Source organism: Phoenix dactylifera, chromosome 11 (genome assembly GCF_051530095.1).
Source record: "Phoenix dactylifera cultivar Ajwa chromosome 11, Ajwa_hap1_PhDact_Kaust_v1.1, whole genome shotgun sequence".
Taxonomy (NCBI): Eukaryota; Viridiplantae; Streptophyta; class Magnoliopsida; order Arecales; family Arecaceae; genus Phoenix; species Phoenix dactylifera.
The window spans coordinates 13921686-13942366 of NC_143200.1; the positions used below are offsets into that span (position 1 = coordinate 13921686).

The following is a 20681-nucleotide window of genomic DNA, read 5'->3' on the forward strand; positions in this document are numbered from 1 at the left end:
GTATTCACACTTTTGCTGAAATTAAAATCAAACAATCACCACAAAATTTCAAGCTAATAATTAATTTAAATAAGAAAGGTTTAGAGGTTACCAAAGGGAATTTTTCCAGCAATTTAAAATTTTTTTAAGCAAACCTCTAAAGCATTCCTTTTTGATAGCCCAGATCTCCTCTTCGATTCCTGATCAAATAAGACCAAAAGAAAAATTTTAAAAAAAAATTAGTAGAAGAGAAAAAGGAGATAAAAAAAGTAACAATAATAGAAAATAATTTTTTATTTTATTTTAGATATATATTTTTTTTGAAAGTTTTTTTTAATTAATTAATTTTTTTTAATGATAGGAAAAATAACTATGCTAGCAATCCCCGGCAACGGCGCCAAAAATTTGATCGGTTCTTTCAATTTTGAAAATAAACCACGCAATAGCACGTATCCTGTCGGATAGTGATTACGGGTGTCGGTCCACAGGGATTGAAGAATAAGTTATTTTTCTTTTAAAAATAAATCAAGAAGAAGGATTTGCTAACTTGATTTAACTAAATTAAACTATGAGTGCGAATTGAAATTTATTAGAGTAGATAGATCTAGGGTTTGGAATCCACCACATAGCATTGCATTAGGGACTGTGTTCTTAATTTTTATCTTTTGGAGAGGCATGCAAATTGGCTACAAGCCTTTTAAAATAAAAGCATAAAGAGTGTTAGGAAGATCCATCTTCGGTGTAGCATGAAGTGTTAGGAAGATCCATCTTCAAGACCTACAAATGGAGACACAAGATATTCCTCAACCAAATGTACCCATGGATAAGGTACAACCACAACACACATCTCCTCTTCAAAGGTCAAATAGAGCGCGAAGAGCACCTGAGAGGTATGCCGAACCAATCTCCATACCGGACGTACCGAACCGATCTACAAGGACAATTTGCTGGAATTTCTCCTTGCAGGCCAGGGATGATCTCTGTCATTGCTTGGACAATTTTTGGATCGTCGCTGTAGCTTTTATAGCAGCGACCCCATCTTGGATCTCTACAAACCTGCACAAGGCTCGAGCAGAAGAAGACTGAAACTGAATGGTCCTGGATGTTCTCCGTGAGATATGTTTAGCTTATTTATCTTTTCTGTAAGAACCAAAATTCACAGCAACATAATGGTTTTATGTCATTGTTATCGAACACATGGAGCGAAAACATAAGGAATACCTGTTGCTCTCACTTCAAGAGCAGTTGCAGCCCCAATTCTCTTCACAAGTGCTGGTTCTCTAATAGAAAAAAAAACATTTTTAACAAGAGCACAAAGATTATGAACATATAAAGAAAACGCTATGGAATAAAAGCAGGTTTGTTTAATTTGATTATCCTTTGTAACTACTCTGACAACTAAATTAAGCTGCACCTTAGGAAAGAAAATATTTGGAACCACTTGAGCTGCCAGAATGCTGAACTGGCAACAATGCACTGATTGTTTCAAGTCATTTCACCCTCAGTGTGAACAAGTAGCAACAATAAGTTTAGTGGTACCAATACATATGCTGGATACGGCCTTACAACCATGAGAACTTTTGACACTCTTTGATGATAGCAAGCAGTGATGAAGGTATTGCCTTTTCAAAATGACTAAAATTGCCACGCCCCCAGCCCGAAATCGCGAGCCAAGGGTCGCGCCAACCGCCGCACACCAGTAGTAAACTCTCCCCACGAGCATGCAAGGCATCTTAGCCAACATCTCAATTTATATAAATTTAAAATAATTCAACTAAATAAATGCAATCTTATTTCATTGACTAACTCAAGTCATAAAGTCTCACAGTTCTAAATATGCAGCGAAACAATAATTTACCAACATGCAAAACTTAGTTCTTAAAATAACAAAACCTAGCAATGTCTAACAATTATAATAAATGTCCAAGATAATAGTTCAACTTAAATAACCCTAATTTAAGATAGCTTGTGCCACAATCCTTCTAGTCGCCCTCCCATTTTGAAACCTCAATAGACTAGTTCTCGAGATCTGTAAAACAACAATAAATTGTATAATGATCTAAACAGCCCAGTAAGTAACAAACACTCTAGCTAGATAAATCAGGCAATAATATGCAGAAAATAAATATATATGCAGTTCTAAGATACAAATCAAATATTTCTTAAATTCTTAAGATTCTTTTCACGGTTTCGAGATTCTTTCACATATTCAATTCATCTTGTCGATCCTGGACTATGACCACATGTTTTCTGTGGCAGGGTCATCAATACCGACTAATCTTCTCGCGGTGAGTCCTTCAGGATAGTCAATTGCCAACGTATCTGCCCCCATTGGCGGGGTCCTCAATATAGCTAGGTTGAAGTTCAATTAGTTCTCTATTTCATATTTCAGTTATGAAAACATGCAGCGTCAAAACCAAATATCGTTCATATCTCAATTTCTTTCAATTTATCAGAATTCAACTTAACAGCCGAGAACTATGACCACATGTTTCCTGTGGCAAGGTCATATCACCGACTAATCTTCTTGCGGTACCAATGTATTAGCCCTTATTGGCAGGGTTCTCAACATAGCCCGACTGCGAGTCCAAATCTATTACGAGTTCTTATTCTTTTCTTGCATTACGTTCAATTTTCTAAACCGAAAATATGATATCGAATCAATCAAACACAATCCAAGTCGAAAGCAAATATGTTCAATCAGAATTATACAATATTCTAAAAATAGACATATAACACCATGCATCGAATTTGTAAATCAAGAATAACTCGACTCGAGAAAATATTTATAACTTGCCGATAAATCTAGAAAAAGGTTACATTACTTACCTTATGAACGAGATCCACAACAAATCCAATTAATTACGCAAATCCCTCACAGAACCTAATATCCAAAAATCATATTCTTCTTTTAAAATTCATCACTATATATATATATATATATATATATATAAAACTTAAATTTTAACATCCTTCCATGGTCGAGCCTGCAGAAGTGCCTAGCACTCCGAGTTCAGGTTCATACCCGTAAACCACCTCCCTCCCTTTATATATATATATATTTCCTTTTCTCTTTCTTTTTCTTTTCCTTTTCCTTTTCTTTTCTTTTCTTTTCTTTTCTTTCCTTTTCTTTTCTTTTTCTTTTCTTTTCTTCTCTTCTTCTCCAGAATCTTCTCCCAACTCCTCTCTTCCTTCCCCCCTTTCTTTTTTTCTTTTTCTTTCTCCTCCTCTTCTCTTCACCCGACTTCCTCTCCTTCCCCCGCTTTCTTTCTTCTTCTTTCTTCTCCCGCAAAGGGAGGTCGGCGAACTTGGGAGAGGCCAAGTCGAGGCCGGCGATGCCCGCGGCGGCCGGCCCTCTCCTTCTTCCCACGGAGGAGGCATGCGCATGGGAGAAGAAGAGCCCGCAGCGGTCGGCCTTCTCCTTCTTCCCTCTCTTCTTCTTTCTTTCTTTCTCTTTTTTTTTCAAATGGTATAACAAAGAGGTGAAGGCTAGGAATCTTTACCTCAGCCTCGGCAAAAATCCGGCGGCTTCCTTCCGACGGCAAACGGAGGAAGAAGAGCACCCAACCCATTGCTTTAATGGCTCTCCTCCCTCTCTCTTGGGCGGCAACACGAAGAAGAAGGAGAACCCCCAACCAGTTGGGCATGGCGGCTCCGCTTTGGATGGCTTCAAAGGAGGAGGAAGAAGCCCTAAAAATAACCAGGCATTCCTGGCTTCTTCGGGATGATTCTCCCCTTCATCACGCCCCCTCACATGCAACGCACGTGAGGCCGAAAGTTTGGAGCTGGGCTGGTCAAGTGGACTGGGCTCCGTTCCAGGGTCTCACATCCTTCCTCCCTTAAAAGAAATTTAATCTATGAAATTTTTGTACATGCAGTTCAAGAATAATACTTCTTCCAAATCAAGTCATAACACTCTTCAAATCAAAGTCATCTTGTTTAACCAATGTCAAATAATTCTATTCACCACACTTCCTCTGCACGCTCTGATTTAAACCTCAACATACTCGTGTCAAGTCTAGAGATTTTTTTCTCCTAGAATTACTTGCTTATTGGTACATTCATTATTATGTCTTAATCCGTGTGAACACTTTCGAAATTCAAAAGCTCATATTCTTCTTTTGACAATTAATCAAAAAAAATTGTTATGTAACTATTTAATCTTTTCTAGCAGCATAATAAGTTGTCTAACAAGGAGCAGTGGGCATAGCTAGACAATAAATAGAAATAAATATTGGAACTAGATTAATACCTGTCGTCCTTCAGGACAGTCAATTGCCAACGTAGCTGCCTCCATTGGCGGGGTTCTCAACATAGCGAGGTTGAAGTTCAATTAATTCTCTATTTCATATTTTAGTTATAAAAACATGCAGTGTCAAAACCAAATATCATTCATATCTTAATTTCTTTCAATTTACCAGAATTCAACTCAACAGCCACGAACTATGACCATATGTTTCCTGTGGCAGGGTCATATCACCGACTAATCTTCTTACGATACCAATGTATTAGCCTCTATTGGCGGGGTCCTCAACATAGCCCAACTGCGAGTCCGAATCTATTACGAGTTATTATTATCTTTTCTTGCATTACGTTCAATTTTCTAAACCGAAAATATGATATCGAATCAATCAAACACAATCAAGTCGAAAGCAAATATGTTCAATCAGAATTATACAATATTCTAAAAATAGACATATAACACTATGCATCGAATTTGTAAATCAAGGATAACTCAACTCGAGAAAATATTTATAACTTACCGATAAATCTAGAAAAGGTTACATTACTTACCTTGCGAACGAGATCCACAACAAATCCAATTAATTACGCAAATCCCTCGCAAAACCTAATATCCAAAAATCATATTCTTCTTTTAAAATTTAAGTTATATATATCTATATAACTTAAATTTTAACATCCTTCCATGATCGAGCCTGCAGAAGTGCCTAGCTCTCCGAGTTCGGGTTCATACCCGTAAACCACCTCCCTCCCTTTATATATATATATATAAAGATATATATATATATATATATTCTCTTTCTTTTCCTTTTTCTTTTCTTTCCTTTCCTTTTCTTTTTTCTTTTCTTTTCTTTCCTTTTCCTTTCCTTTCCTTTTCTTTTCTTTTCTTCGCTTCTTCTCCTGACTCCTCTCTTCCTTCCCCCCTTTCTTTCTTTTTTTTCTTTTTCTTTCTCCTCCTCTTCTCTTCACCCGACTTCCTCTCCTTCCCCCTCTTTCTTTCTTCTTCTTTCTTCTTTCGCGAAGGGAGGTCGGTGAGCCCGGGAGAGGCCAAGTCGAGGCCGGCGACGCTCGCGGCGGCCGACCCTCTCCTTCTTCCCGCGGAGGAGGCATGCGCACGGGAGAAGAAGAAGTGCCCGCGGTGGTCGGCCTTCTCCTTCTTCCCTCTCTTCTTCTTTCTTTCTTCTTTTTTTTTCAAATGGTATAACAAAGAGGTGAAGGCTAGGAATCCTTACCTCAGCCCTGGCGAAGATCCGGCGGCTTCCTTCCAGCGGCAAATGGAGGAAGAAGAGCACCCAACTTGCTACTTTAATGGCTCTCCTCCCTCTCTCTTGGGCGGCAACACGAAGAAGAAGGAGAACCCCTAACCAGTTGGGCGTGGCGGCTCGACTTTGGATGGCTTCAAAGGAGGAGGAAGAAGCCCTAAAATAACCAGGTGTTCTCGGCTTCTGCGGGATGATTCTCCCCTTGATCACGCCCCCTCACGTGCAACGCACGTGAGGCCGTGAGGCCGAAAGTTTGGGGCTGGGCCGGTCAAGTGGACCGGCTAGTTCCAGGGTCTCGCAAAAATACTATTAAAATATTTTTTCTAAACTTACTTGGGATCCTATCTTTCTTTGCTCGTAGGATTTGAGTCAATTTAGCAATTAAGCGACCATTGGTTTTCGAATGGACATAATAGCTTCTTTTATTAGCTGTTACTCTATATGGCCTTGGTCTCGTTCGTCTCACTCTTTCACACTAGTCGAGGCAAGCAATTCTTACTCGGAAAAAAGAAGACTATGACGAGGGAGTCCAATTAGTCAAATAGGAAGAAAATACGAAGAAAAATGGAAAGTCGTCGAAAAGCAGGGATGGGATGTGATTCGCCAAGCTAGGGCAAACAAAGCCGTCCGGCCCTATAGGATTAGGAATGCGAAGGCCTTAGAGAATTGACCTATTCATAGAGTAATCCTATGATCTATATAGAGGATATATGCTATGTCTTTATTTATATAAATAAATATAAGGGTGACTCAATCAATTGGGGGTGGGACTCAGTAAGATTTAGAGATGCTCTTTTCAGTTTGTTTACAGATGTATGGCACCACTGCTGGTGTACATTGTTCCCTCTTCCGAAGTTCTTGCAGGGCCACTAGCAACACATTAAGCTGGTTGTGAAGGGGAAAAAAGGTGCATCAACAGATAAAATACATTATTTGGCCCATTACTTTGACAAGTCTTAAAATATGGTGCATGGCTGCAAGACTTGCAAAGCAAAATGAATTGTTCCCAAATGTTTATATGTGGATGCAAAAATGAAAAAAAAAAAATCTAGAGTTTTTTGGTGACAAATTAGTTTCATCACTAATCTTTTTTATATATGGTGACTGAATAAGTTTCATTGCAAACAGATTTTGATTTTTTGGCAAGGATAAGATTTCATTGCTAAATAATTCATTTATAGTTTTGGCGCAAAATGTAGACCATTTGTCAAATTGGTCTTCTGATTGGGTCATTAGGCTCAGTTCAAGGTCTAATTGGGTCTAACCTTGGTCTAGTATCATTTTAAATCATTTGGGCTTGAATTAGGGACGGTCCAAAGCCAATTTGGTCTCTAATTAGTTGAATTAGGCTTGATTCAGATTGAATTGGGCCTGCTAGGACTAGCTCAGCTTAATTGGGTTCGGACCCAACTGAATTTGGGCTTGATTTAATTCGCATTTAACTTGGTCTGCAATTTAGGCTCGTCCAGCTTTAGCCTAATCTGTTTGGGACCGGGCTTAGCCAGATTTAGCTAAGCCAATTACTTTTTATTGGGCTTAACGGGTTTTGGACCCGAACCAGGATCCGCCCCGTTATGCCGTAACCGTTAAGGTCCTTCTTCCAGAGTATTCCCGCCTCTTCGCCTCCATCCTCTCTCTCTCTCTCTCTCTCTCGCCACCCCCCCCTCCTTCGTCTCCACCGGAAGCCCTAGCCCCTTTCTTTCTTCTTCTTTCACCTCCGGCCGAGCCCTTCTCCCCTCCTTCCTCTCTCTCTTTGCTTCCCCCCTCCCACCTCCTCTTCTCCCTCTCGCCGTGCCACCGTGGGGCGAGCCTCCTCCGGGAGATGCTTCCACCTCGGAGCCGCAGAAGGCGGACGCTTCCTCGGCCTGCAGCCGCTCCGGCGACTGCGGCCGAGGGGTGCCCTTCTCCAGGGTGGGAGCAGTGGGAGAGGGAGGGCCTAAACCTCCTCCAAAGTGATGCCGGAGTGAGTTTTAGTCTCCGGGGACCTCCCTTACCCCGATCCGACCACGGCGGAGGAGGAGAACCACCGTGACCGAGAAGGAGGCGCGAGAGACCCAGGTACGATCCTCCTTTTTTTTTTCCCCTCTTTTTCTTTCTTTATTTTCTTTTATTTTCTTTTTCTCCTCCTCCCTCTGTGGTGGCGCCACCACCTCCTCCGTTTTTCTTTCCAGAGTTTTCCCGCCTCTTCGCCTCCATCCTCTCTCTCTCTCGCTCCCCCCTTCCTTCGTCTCCACCGGAAGCCCTAGCCCCTTTCTTTCTTCTTCTTTCACCTCCGGCCGAGCCCTTCTCCCCTCCTTCCTCTCTCTCTCTGCTTCCCCCCTCCCACCTCCTCTTCTCCCTCTCGCCGTGCCACCGTGGGGCGAGCCTCCTCCGGGAGATGCTCCCACCTCGGAGCGGCAGAAGGGAAAGGGTAGGGGGCCCTGGACCTCCTCCGAAGTGGTGCCGGAGGAGTCAAACGGGTCCCCGAGGTGGGGCCGAGCCCCTGGGAGCTCCCCTGAGGAGGCGGACGCTTCCTCGGCCTGCAGCCGCTCCGGCGACTGCGGCCGAGGGGTGCCCTTCTCCAGGGTGGGAGCAGTGGGAGAGGGAGGGCCTAAACCTCCTCCCAAGTGATGCCGGAGTGAGTTTTAGTCTCCGGGGACCTCCCTTACCCCGATCCGACCACGGCGGAGGAGGAGAACCACCGTGACCGAGAAGGAGGCGCGAGAGACCCAGGTACGATCCTCCTTTTTTCCCCCTCTTTTTCTTTCTTTATTTTCTTTTATTTTCTTTTATTTTCTTTTTCTCCTCCCTCTGTGGTGGCGCCACCACCTCCTCCGTTTTTCTTTCCAGAGTTTTCCCGCCTCTTCGCCTCCATCCTCTCTCTCTCTCTCTCTCTCTCTCGCCCCCCTTCCTTCGTCTCCACCGGAAGCCCTAGCCCCTTTCTTTCTTCTTCTTTCACCTCCGGCCGAGCCCTTCTCCCCTCCTTCCTCTCTCTCTTTGCTTCCCCCCTCCCACCTCCTCTTCTCCCTCTCGCCGTGCCACCGTGGGGCGAGCCTCCTCCGGGAGATGCTCCCACCTCGGAGCGGGAGAAGGGAAAGGGTAGGGGGCCCTGGACCTCCTCCGAAGTGGTGCCGGAGGAGTCGAACGGGGTCCCCGAGGTGGGGCCGAGCCCCTGGGAGCTCCCCTGAGGAGGCGGACGCTTCCTCGGCCTGCAGCCGCTCCGGCGACTGCGGCCGAGGGGTGCCCTTCTCCAGGGTGGGAGCAGTGGGAGAGGAAGGGCCTAAACCTCCTCCAAAGTGATGCCGGAGTGAGTTTTAGTCTCCGGGGACCTCCCTTACCCCGATCCGACCACGGCGGAGGAGGAGAACCACCGTGACCGAGAAGGAGGCGCGAGAGACCTAGGTACGATCCTCCTTTTTTTTTTCCCCTCTTCTTCTTTCTTTATTTTCTTTTATTTTCTTTTTCTCCTCCTCCCTCTGGTGGCGCCACCACCTCCTCCGTTTTTCTTTCCAGAGTTTTCCCGCCTCTTCGCCTCCATCCTCTCTCTCTCTCTCTCTCTCTCGCCCCCCCCCCCCCCTCCTTCGTCTCCACCGGAAGCCCTAGCCCCTCTGTGGTGGCTTTAAATTCTGTCTTTTGAGTTTTCACATGCTTCTTTTTTCTAGAAGCCAACTATGTTTTTTTTCTCTTGATCAAGTCACCATGTATTTAGTTTCCCATTCATACTTACTAAGTATTCCTCCCGCTTTTCAAGAGAGGGAGGCACCTATTTTATGGCATCTTAGTTTTTATATTCTTATAATTAAGTAAGCTCTGTGATAACTGAATTATGTCGCCAATAGTTATATAAGTTCTGCATTTTTCTACACTTGTTATTGGCATGCTATCCATGTGATTTTGTGTTGATTATGGTGGGATATAGAATCACCGTTCCTGTAATTTATGCATTACACAGTAAGTCATGGATCTCCTCTCCATTATGTTTAAGTGCACTTAGTTTTGAGAGTTCCTTGAATTTCAGCCTCCCTCTTCATCTTCGCCTTCTCTGCTTTCTAATTGCTGGGCTTTTTGTTTTCAAGATTCTTTTTTAAGGGTTTCTTGAATTTTTGAGAGATTTTAAAGTAGATTTAGGTGGAGAGTCAAGGAAGTGGGGAACTTGGTTCAGCCTCCCTCTCTCCCTTTTCTTCAGTATATCTTCAACAGTTTTGAACTTGGTTGCGATTGACTAATTAATTTAATTTGTTTTTTTCATTTTTATTTCTACTCTCATTTAATTTGGGATGCTCTGGTCTTTTGCTGACATTTACATCCTTGTTTTCTGTACATCATGATAGTGACACCACTACTTTTGCCCCCATTTTTAATTAGTCATGCCTTTCATGGTAGATGCTGTTTCTAGGTCTCTGTTGGTCTAAAGTCTAAACTGTGGATGAAATAGTCTGCTGGATGATCGCACTTCATGTCATTGTATCAGGCATTGATAAATAATTAATTTTCAATCCAACAATATTTTTTGGGTATGGTAATGTGCATTTTGTTGTTTTAATTCGTTGTTCAGTAAGCATTATTTAGTTGATCTCACCTAAGTTTAATCTTCACGTGATGCTACAGGCCTTAAAGCATTTATGTCATAACTTATATTAATTGTAGTTGGGTTCTAAAGTATCTCTGTTCCTTTTTTATTCTTATCATATCCACAACTGAAGTGACATAACAAAATCCTGACCATAAATAGATGGGTTCTTTTACATGGACTACCGGTTTATTTGTGAATCTTATTATACTATTATTTTTCTGCAATTCTTTTAGGTCTCTTGTTATTAAGTTAATTGAAATGCCTGCTTCACTATTGGATAACTTTTTCTCCCATTTGTTGCGTTTGAATCTTGACAAATTAATTTAAGTTGTTTTTTCATTTTTTTTTTCTGCCCTCAGTTAATTTGGATGCTCTGGTCTTTTGCTGACATTTACATCCTTGTTTTCTGTACATCATGATAGGGACACCACTACTTTTGCTCCCATTTTTATGTGCTGTGTATGTTGCTTAATCTTTTATTTGACAAAATTGTTTGGTTCTCTTAGCACAACTTTCAAATAGTATCATTTGCCGTTGCCATGAGACAAGGACATGATCTTCTGAAAATGCATTTGCATAATCTCAGAACTATTAGACTAATCCCAGTATAGCTCCTATCCCTTTTTATATTAGATCAAGTTTCGAATCGGAAGAATTTCTCATTATTTTGTCTGCTGGCCATCAGTTATGGTTATATCCTTGTGACCTACCGTGTGGTAATTCCAGTCCTTTAATCTTTTTTTATTAACCTTGTTGGTTACAATGAATCTGCATGACTTTCCATTTGCTTGGAAACTTTAATTTTCATGTTTTCATGCCTGAGTTTGTATTGTAATTTTAGTATGTTTGTTAATGTATTTTATGTGGGCGGGGCTTGGTGCAGTGGTAAGGTTGCTCCATATTGACCTGTGCATATTATGTGTTCGAACCACCTCTCGAGATCCTGTGGGGCAAAAACCTTGGGACGCCTTTTTTTTTCTTTTGAATGTATTATGTCTAATAAGGGTGAGATTTGTGATATCTTGTAATGATTATATTCTATTAAGTCGTGAATGATTGTTTTATCCTTATCATTTTGTAGGGTGTAGCCATATCTGCTGAAGTTCAAATGGACCAACAATAAGCATATGTTGGTTGACTCTGATTTATTTTTGGATCTGAGATTGACTTGTTACAAAGCCAAATATCGTGTATTCTAGGTAAATTTTCTGTTTTGATTTCTTAGTACTCACTTCTCAGCTATTGTTGGACCCTATGCTGCAGCAAAAGTCCGAACTTTTTGGGTGAAGATGACAGCATCTTTACTCATTCCTGTGTTATCCTTCAAATGAACTATTTCTACTCCTGGTCATCTCATTTTATAGGGGCTAGATTCGTGATTTTCTGTGGAAGCTGTCCTTGATAAATCCTAACCATTGATGTCTCTTAAGCAAGCATATCTAATTGGTGGAACAACATGCAAAGGTCGAAAAACTGTCCGATCGCAGTATTTCTTTAAGTACGTAAGTATATTTTGATTTATTTCCCAACAATTTGCCTTACTATTACCTTTATTGCTTATGGCTGTGCTTTCTTCAATCAGATTGGCTTTTTGATCTGTTCTTGATGTTCAACAAGCATCAGTACAGCTAGTCATATTTTAGATTGGTATACTAGATTAAGTGATTCATGTGTTGCTGACCGGTTCTGACCATATCTTGATTTGAAAGTACTGGTAGGTTGTGAGCTGGGAAGGAACCCTCTTGAGTCATATTCAGATTTGCGGTAAACCTTATTTATTTATTGCAGTAGACCTGATTATCTAATGCTCGAGATTTTGTGAGCTTGTCATGCAAGACATAAGCTTCAAAATGGCTTTTATAATGGTTCCATGCTTTAGATGGAGCACGGGCAGGCATACAATGTGACGGATAATCGCCTTCTCAAAGAGTTGGTTCTTGTATGTTGGTAAAAAAGGCTCAGCCTTCCACCTCTCCTGCCCCCTAGCTTTCTTCTGCTCTTTTTTGTGTATGTATGTATATTGATGAGAAGATGGGTGACTTGTAAAATTGCAGTTCTCTTCTTTGCGTGGCAGCTTCTCTAGCAATAGGCGAGGAACTTCTGGAAGTGGTGAATTTGAGCCTCTTCTTCCTCTTCCCTTTTTTCCTTTTAATTTCTTGTTTTTTGAAGATTATGTTTTTTTATGACTTCTTTAATTACATAACTGTAATTATATTTCTTTTGATGTGTTTTTTCTTCTGTTCCTGAAGAATTCATAGGATTTGGAGGCTGATGAAAGTTTTGGGATAAGGATGCTATAAAAAAAGGTACGATTTTGACTTCGAGAACCCAAATCCTCAAAGTTTGTATTTTGCTTGTCAAAAATCAGGTGTTGTTTGCTCAATAACAGGCTGTCACATTTTTACATGTTTCAAATCTGCTCGCATTCCAACCTCATTTTTTCAGTTTTCCTGACTCTTCTTTTTTATTTCACTTATTCTTTCCCAGGTAATTTTTGGTCTTGCATGGATTCTGTCATCCTTCATTATTCTCTATTTTCCATCTTTTCTTCAAGTAATAGTGTGAAAAAAGACGAAGTGGCTTGCTTAGAGGCCAACTAGTGCTGGCGATAACTTTAAGTTCCATTTTTGCGCTTCATTTATGTAGGAGTTGCAGAAGCCGAGGTAGAAATTTCTCTAGAGTTGGTATTAACTAGGGTAATCTCTTTGGACTTTCCCATGATGATGTCCTTAGTCTTGGTAACAGTTATCCAATCAATCAATTATTTATTCTGGTCCTTTGTCTACTTTTATTTTTCCTGATCTTGCTACTTATCTCTGTATATCTGGTGGTAATTTGATTCACTTGTAAACTTTTATGCTTCAGAGGCCTGGATCATACTCTATTGCTATGTGGTGGTCTATCGGTTGCTGCTGCAGGAATTTCTATACAATAGTTTGAATTTGATTTTCCACTACAACTGTTCATGAAATACTCTTTCCTTATAAACTTATTACTATTGTTTGACTACTAGAATTATTCCGAATTTGTTATTTATAAGATTCACTTCTATTTATTTGCCCCTTTTTCTTCATAGCTATTTATTTGCCCCTTTTTCTTCCTAGCTATTTCGTAGTATTATTTGCTAATCAAATTGGAAAGGGCGGAAATAAAATATAAAAATTTTATGCTTTGCAAGTTGGAAGGTCCATTGTTCTGCAGGCTACTGCTGCAGCCTATTGGAGACTGGACAAGATTTTTGGATCGCTATATGCCTTTCCTCCTACTCAACTTCGTATACCATTTCTTTTCCTACTCTTCTGTTGGTTGATTTGTTCATTAAATATTGCACTTTATTCTTTTATTGACAGCTTTTGAATTTATATGTTAAGGCCATTTTCTCCAGAAGGTTGTGATGATTCTTGGACCCGGGTTTTGCTATGAAAGGAAAGCGGCTATTTTCTTGAGGACGAGGCAATCTTGGATTTGGCATTCTTGGCTGTTTGTGGTACTCCGTTTAGTTTGGTTCTGGTGGTTATGTTCTATATTGTTTCGATGTGCTCTCTCTCCCTCTTTTCAATTGTTAATGTTCTGGCTTGTGAAATGATCTCTGACATGCTAAATTCATGGGAAATCCTAAACCATTAAGCTTAAAAGGTTGCTATTTAGGATTTCTCCGGAGGCTTATTTCGTTAAATGCTAAGACTAGTTCTCTGGTTCTTCATATAAAGAGTTTGGATTATTTTATTGCTTCTATATCTCTCATCCTACTTGGTTGTTGTGCATAAATTTGTGCTGGTTGTTGTTTCGGTTGGCTGCCATTGCTTGCTCCATTTGATGACATGTGAATGATGGTCATCAAGTTCTGGGCAAACTTTTTTTGGGTCTGTTAGTCTTGGTGATGCAATTGGTTGTCCACCCGCTTTAATTTGTTGTTGCCCGCACCACGTTTGTGGAATGCCCCCGCATCTATTTAATGTTGGCATTATGTGGTTCTGTATGCTGTTTTTTGCCACTGTGACTGAGACACATATAACTTTAGTGTTTTCGTGGATGTATTATAGTAATTTCTGCGCGTTTGTTACCTGTTGCTATAAACTTTGAATGATATGATCGACCCTTTCTTGGTAGATGCTGTTTGTAGGTCACTGTTGGTTTGAACTGTGGATGAAATGTTCTGCTAGTTGATTGCACTTCTAGTCATCGTATCTGGCGTTGATAAATAGTTAATTTTTGAACCAACAATTTTATTTTTTTGGGCTATGGTAATGTGCATTTTTTTGTTTTAATTCAATGTTCAATAAGCATTATTCAGTTGATCTCACCTATGTTCAATCTTCACGTGTTCAATAAGTGGTTCTGTATGCTATTTTTTGCTTGTGACTGGGGCACACATATAACTTTAGTGTTTTCATGGATCGATTATAGTAATTTCTATGCTTTTGTTGCTTCTTGCTGTCAACTTTGAATGATATGGTCAGGCCTTTCATGGTGGATGTTGTTTGTAGGTCACTGTTGGTCTAGACTGTGGTTGAAATAGTTTGGTGCTGGAGATTATGTTCTCTTCAGCAGCGATTGAGCGAGCAGCTCCGGAAGGTCTGCTGTTCCGCAGACAATTGAGCAGCAACAATCGTTCGATGGGGGGAGAATAAGAGACACTGTGGGATCTTTTCCCCAGGTCGGCTTCTAGTTCTTTTACTCACGATTTGTTGGTCTTCTCTTTCTTCTTCTCCTTCAACTTGTTGTTGGTCTCCCGGGGGGGTAATTGTTGGGAGTTGTATCCGACGTGTCAATCGTCAGCGTGTTGATCTCTTATATTCGTTGGGAATTGATTGATAAATTAATAAAGTGTTATTTGGCTTATTCATCATTTCATTGTACATCTTCAAATGATCTCTTATATGATGTTCTTAAGACTTATTTTATGATAAAGAAGGATTTATGTTCTTAAACCTATTTGCGACCAAATGATATGCTGTTAATAGGACAACAGCATTGTCGAGATTAGTTCGTTATGAGACATATACGTTGGTTGTCCTCTTAACCAAGGAGTGTGGAGATACTGATATGTCACACAGGTGCAGTGGAGTACATTTCACTGAACGTGACCAATTCCGGAACGCTCTACTGTCAAGAGATGTTCCGAGTGGATATGGGTGTAAATATCCCTCAGACCTGAGATCACCACAGTGATTAGCAAGCAACTTACTGTACTTTAGTACCGAACTAGCAGAATCTCTAATTCTGGAACGGAAGGTTACTGGGTGCAGTCAAGTACTTGCGAAATCAGTGCGTGAGTCAAGATGGAATTGACCCCTCCTGAAAATAGGAGATAATGCTGTGTTCAATTTAGCAAAATCTTGGCCAGGGCAATCCTTGTGATGAGTCACAGGATTTCTAAAGTTGATCACATAGTGGATGTACTGGTTAGAGAGTTGACAGAACTCTGAGGTCATCCTAGCATTAGTAGTCAAAGGGATGAATTATACAGTAACCATAGTCTAGGGTTTCAGAATATTTGTTTCGCATATATTCTGCCTATCCGGACGTCGGATACCATTGCTAGATGGTCACATCGATTAGTGCAAGAAGTCGTTTCTGTGCTTTTGTCGCCTCTTCCTGTCATGATATGATCAAGCCTTTCAAGGTGGATGCTGTTTGTTGGTCACTGTTGGTCTAAACTCTTAAGCTGTGGATGAAATAGTTTGGTGCTGGCGGTTATGTCGTCTTCGGTAGCGGTAGAGCGAGCAGCTTTTGAATGTCTGCTGTTTCGCAGACATCCGAGCAGCGGCCATGGTTAGAAGGGGGGAGGAGAAGAAGACATTGTGGGATCTTTTTCCTAGGTCGGCTTCTAGTTCTCTTTCTCAAGATTTGCTGGTATTCTATTTCTTCTCCTCCTACTTGTTCTTGGTCTCCCGGGTGGATAATGGTCGCGATGTTGTGCTTCTTGTTATCTTTTTCTCTTTGTTTATGTGCCTTCTCTTTTGCTTTTCTTATTCTTCTTTGTTTCCCAAATTGGGAGAGCGGCGCTGCTTTTGGGTTCTTTACAAGGAGGCTATGATGATTCTTGCTCGAGGGTTTCGCTACAATTGAGAGGAAAGCAGTTATTCTCTTGACGGCAAGGCAATCTTGCAGGCAACTATTTGCAGCCATTTTGATTTATTAGTTGCAGATCAATCGGTGAATCAGAGCCCCCCTCTCCATCTTCCCCTTCCCTGCTTTCAAATTGCTGGGATTTTTGTTTTCAATATTCTTTTTACGGTTGTGTTTCCGAGAGATTTTAAAGTAGATTTAGGTGGAGAGTGTAGGAAGTGGGGAGATCTTGGTCAAAGTCTCTCTCCCTCTCTCCCTTTTCTTCAGTATATCTTCAAAAGTTTTGAACTTGGTTCAGATATTTTATTTTGTCAACTTTGCTCTAAGTTCTCTCTGGACTTGAATAATAGTGAGATAATATTTTGATCGGTGTTTGTTCAATCTAGATTTGGTATTCTTGGTTGTTGGTGGGACTCCATCTAATTTTGTTCTGGAGGTTATGTTCTATATTGTTTCGATGTGCTTTCTCTCCCTTTTTTCAATTGTTGACGTTCTGGCATGTGAAATGATCTCTGACATTCTAAATCCATGGGAAATTCTAAACCATTGAGCTTAAAAGGTTGCTATATAGGATTTCTTTGGATGCTTATTTCGTTAAATGCTATGACTAGTTCTCTAGTTCTGCATAGAAAGAGTTTGGATATTTTATTGCTTCTATATCTCTCGTCCTGCTTGGTTGTTGTACATAAATTTATGCTGGTTGTTGTTTCGGTTGGCTGCCATTGCTTGCTCCGTTTGATGACACGTAATTGATGGTCATCAAATTTTGAGCAAACTTTTTTTGGGTCCGGTAGTCTTGGTGATGCAATTGGTTGTCCACCTGCTTTAATATGTTGTTGCACGCACCACATTTGTGGAATGCCCGAACATCTATTTAATGTTGGCATTATGTGGTTCTGTATGCTGTTTTTTGCCGCTGTGACTGAGACACATATAACTTTAGTATTTTCATGGATGGATTATGGTAATTTCTTTGCGTTTGTTACCTCTTGCTGTCAACTTTGAATGATATGATCAATCCTTTTTTGGTAGATGCTGTCTGTAGGTCCCTGTTGGTCTAAACTGTGGATGAAATGGTCTGCTAGTTGATTGCACTCTCTGCCATTGTATTTGTCTTTGATAAATAGTTAATTTTCGGACCAACAAATTTTTTTTTTGGGGCTATGATAATGTGCATTTTGTTGTTTTAATTCATTTTTTCGATAAGCATTATTCATTTGATCTCACCTAAGTTCAATCTTCACGTAATGCTACAGGCCTTAAAGCATTCACGTCATAAGTTATATTAATTGCAGTTGTGTTCAAAGTATTTCTGTTCCCTTTTTTATTTTTATCATATCCACAACTGAAGTGACATATGTCACGCCCCGGACCCGGATCCGTGACATGGCCGTGCTATTGCCGACTACCGCCCACAATAGCACGAAGCCTCATACATGGGTAACAGGGTAGTCAGACTTGTCAAACTGTCATATATTTAAAATATTTGCTGTGTATTATATAAGGTAGTACAGTGTATTTCTTCTTCCATCTCTGTGCTAGTGTCTTTTTTCCTCTGTTTTACTGTTGAAACAGAGGGGAGAAATATTCCACCGAGGAACTTTCCCTCTTTTTATTTTGTTTAAACCCATTTAAGTAAATCAGGTCATACCTTGCTCCGGGTTGGCTACAGCCGAGCAGTACACCCTTCAAGAAATCCCTCCTTCCTCTCCTAGGGCTTCAGAGGTTCAGCTCCATCAACCTTCGGCTCTAGGGTTCGGCTTCTCTGGTACAGTACTCGAGAGGGCTAAGGAATAAGAGGGTATAGTAACTCCTAAGTTAAGAAACTGAGAGTTTAAATAAACTCTGCTTAGGAGGTGACCCTTGGAGAGGCGGCACCCTCTCCTTCCTCCTTGCTCCGGAAGCCTACAGATGCCCTTTCCCTCAGGCCAGCTGGGCTTGTCCTTTCAACCTGGGCGAGGTGGCAGACTCCCATTTTGCATGGATGAGGGCCCAACAGCTGGTCTTCCCCCCTATTGGCCAGCGGGGGCCCGTCACTTCAGTCCTCAGGCGTGAGGTGAGGGTTGCCATCCATGGGCCCAATACGGCCCCATTAACGACCGAGCCCAAATACCCTTAAACTGGGCCTCAGAAGTATTGGGCCCAGTTAGTATCAGGCCCGGATGTTACATTCTTTCCCTCTTAAATAAATTTCATCCTCGAAATTAATCATACCTCTATTCTTAGGTATGCAGTGTAATTCTCTAGAAAAACTAACTGAAATAAAGAAATGTGCATGGCCAGAATCAAACAAAATCCATGGGAAATCCTAAACCATTGAGCTTAAAAGGTTGCTATATAGAATTTCTTTGGAGGCTTATTTCGTCAGATGCTAAGACTATTTATCTGGTTCTTCATATAAAGAGTTTGGATTATTTTATTGCTTCTATATCTCTCATCTTGCTTGGTTGTTGTATGTACATAGATTTGTGCTGGTTGTTGTCTTAGTTCGCTACCATTGCTTGCTCCATTTGATGACATGTGAACGATGGTCATCAAATTTTGAGCAAACTTTTTTTTGGTTCCATTAGCCTTGGTGATTCAATTGGTTCTGGAGGTTATGTTCTATATTGTTTCATTGTGCTCTCTCTCCCTCTTTTCAATTGTTGACGTTCTGGCATGTGGAATGATCTCTGACATTCTAAATCCACGGGAAATTCAAAACCATTGAGCTTAAAAGGTTGCTATATAGGATTTCTTCGGATGCTTATTTCGTTAAATGCTAGGACTAGTTCTCTAGTTCTTCATAGAAAGAGTTTGGATTATTTTATTGCTTCTATATCTCTCGTCCTGCTTGGTTGTTGTATATGAATTTATGCTGGTGGTTGTTTCGGTTGGCTGCCATTGCTTGCTCCGTTTGGTGGCACGTAATTGATGGTCATCAAATTTTGAGCAAACTTTTTTTGGGTCCGGTAGTCTTGGTGATGCAATTGGTTGTCCACCTGCTTTAATATGTTGTTGCACGCACCACGTTTGTGGAATGCCCGAACATCTATTTAATGTAGGCATTTTGTGGTTTTGTATGCTGTTTTTTGCCGCTGTGATTGAGACACATAACTTTAGTATTTTCATGGATGGATTATGGTAATTTCTTTGCATTTGTTACCTCTTGCGGTCAACTTTGAATGGCATGATCAACCCTTTTTTGGTAGATGCTGTCTGTAGGTCCTTGTTGGTCTAAACTGTAGATGAAATGGTCTGCTAGTTGATTGCACTCCCCGTCATTGTATCCGTCTTTGATAAATAGTTAATTTTCGGTCTAACAAATTTTTTTTTTTGGGCTATGATATTGTGCATTTTGTTGTTTTAATTCAATGTTCGATAAGCATTATTCATTTGATCTCACCTGAGTTCAATCTTCACGTGATGTTACAGGCCTTAAAGCATTCACGTCATAAGTTATATTAATTGCAGGTGTGTTCAAAGTATTTCTGTTCCCTTTTTTATTTTTATCATAACCACAACTGAAGTGACATATGTCACGCCCCGGACACGATTCGCGACACGGCCGTGCTATTGCCGACTACCGCCCCCAATAGCACGAGCAGTACAACCTTCAAGAAATCCCTCCTTCCTCTCCTAGGGCTTCAGAGGTTCAGCTCCTTCAACCTTCGGCTCTAGGGTTCGGCTTCTCTGGTACAGTACTCCAGAGGGCTAAGGAATAAGAGGGTATATTAACTCCTAAGTTAAGAAACTGAGAGTTTAAATAAACTCTGCTTAGGAGGTGACCCTTGGAGAGGTGGCACCCTCTCCTTCCTCCTTGCTTCCGAAGCCTACAGCTGCCCTTTCCCTCTGGCCCGCTGGGCTTGTCCTTTCAACCTGGGTGAGAGGTGGCAGACTCCCATTTTGCATGGATGAGGGCCCAACAGCTGGCCTTCCCCCCACTGGCCAGCTGGGGCCCGTCACTTCAGTCCTCAGGCGTGAGGCGAGGGTTGCCATCCATGGGCCCAATACGGCCCCATTAACGACCTGGCGCAAATACCCTTAAACTGGGCCTCAAAAGTATTGAGCCTAGTTAGTATCGAGCCCGAGCCCGGACACTTATTCTTTCCCTCTTAAATAAATTTCATCCTCGAAATTAATCATGCCTCAATTTTTAGGTATGCAGTGTAATTCTCTAGAAAAACTGACTGAAATAAAGAAATGTGAATAGCCAGAATCAAACAAAATCCATGGTAAATCCTAAACCATTGAGCTTAAAAGGTTGCTATATAGAATTTCTTTGGAGGCTTATTTCGTCAGATGCTAAGACTATTTCTCTGGTTCTTCATATAAAGAGTTTGGATTATTTTATTGCTTCTATATCTCTCATCTTGCTTGGTTGTTGTACATAGATTTGTGCTGGTTGTTGTCTCAGTTCGCTGCCATTGCTTGCTCCATTTGATGACATGTGAACGATGGTCATCAAATTTTGAGCAAACTTTTTTTGGTTCCGTTAGCCTTGGTGATTCAATTGGTTGTCCACCTGCTTTAATTTGTTGTTGCTCGCACCACGTTTGTAGAATGCCCCAACATCTATTTGATGTTGGCATTAT

The 20681-nt window shown here is 41.0% G+C and overlaps 1 protein-coding gene across 2 annotated transcripts in view; it reads left to right on the forward strand.

The window, feature by feature from the left end:
* LOC120108724 (uncharacterized) overlaps nt 1-20681 on the forward strand; it is a 99126-nt gene that overhangs the window by 21742 nt on the left and 56703 nt on the right. The gene's annotated exons all lie outside the window — the stretch shown is intronic.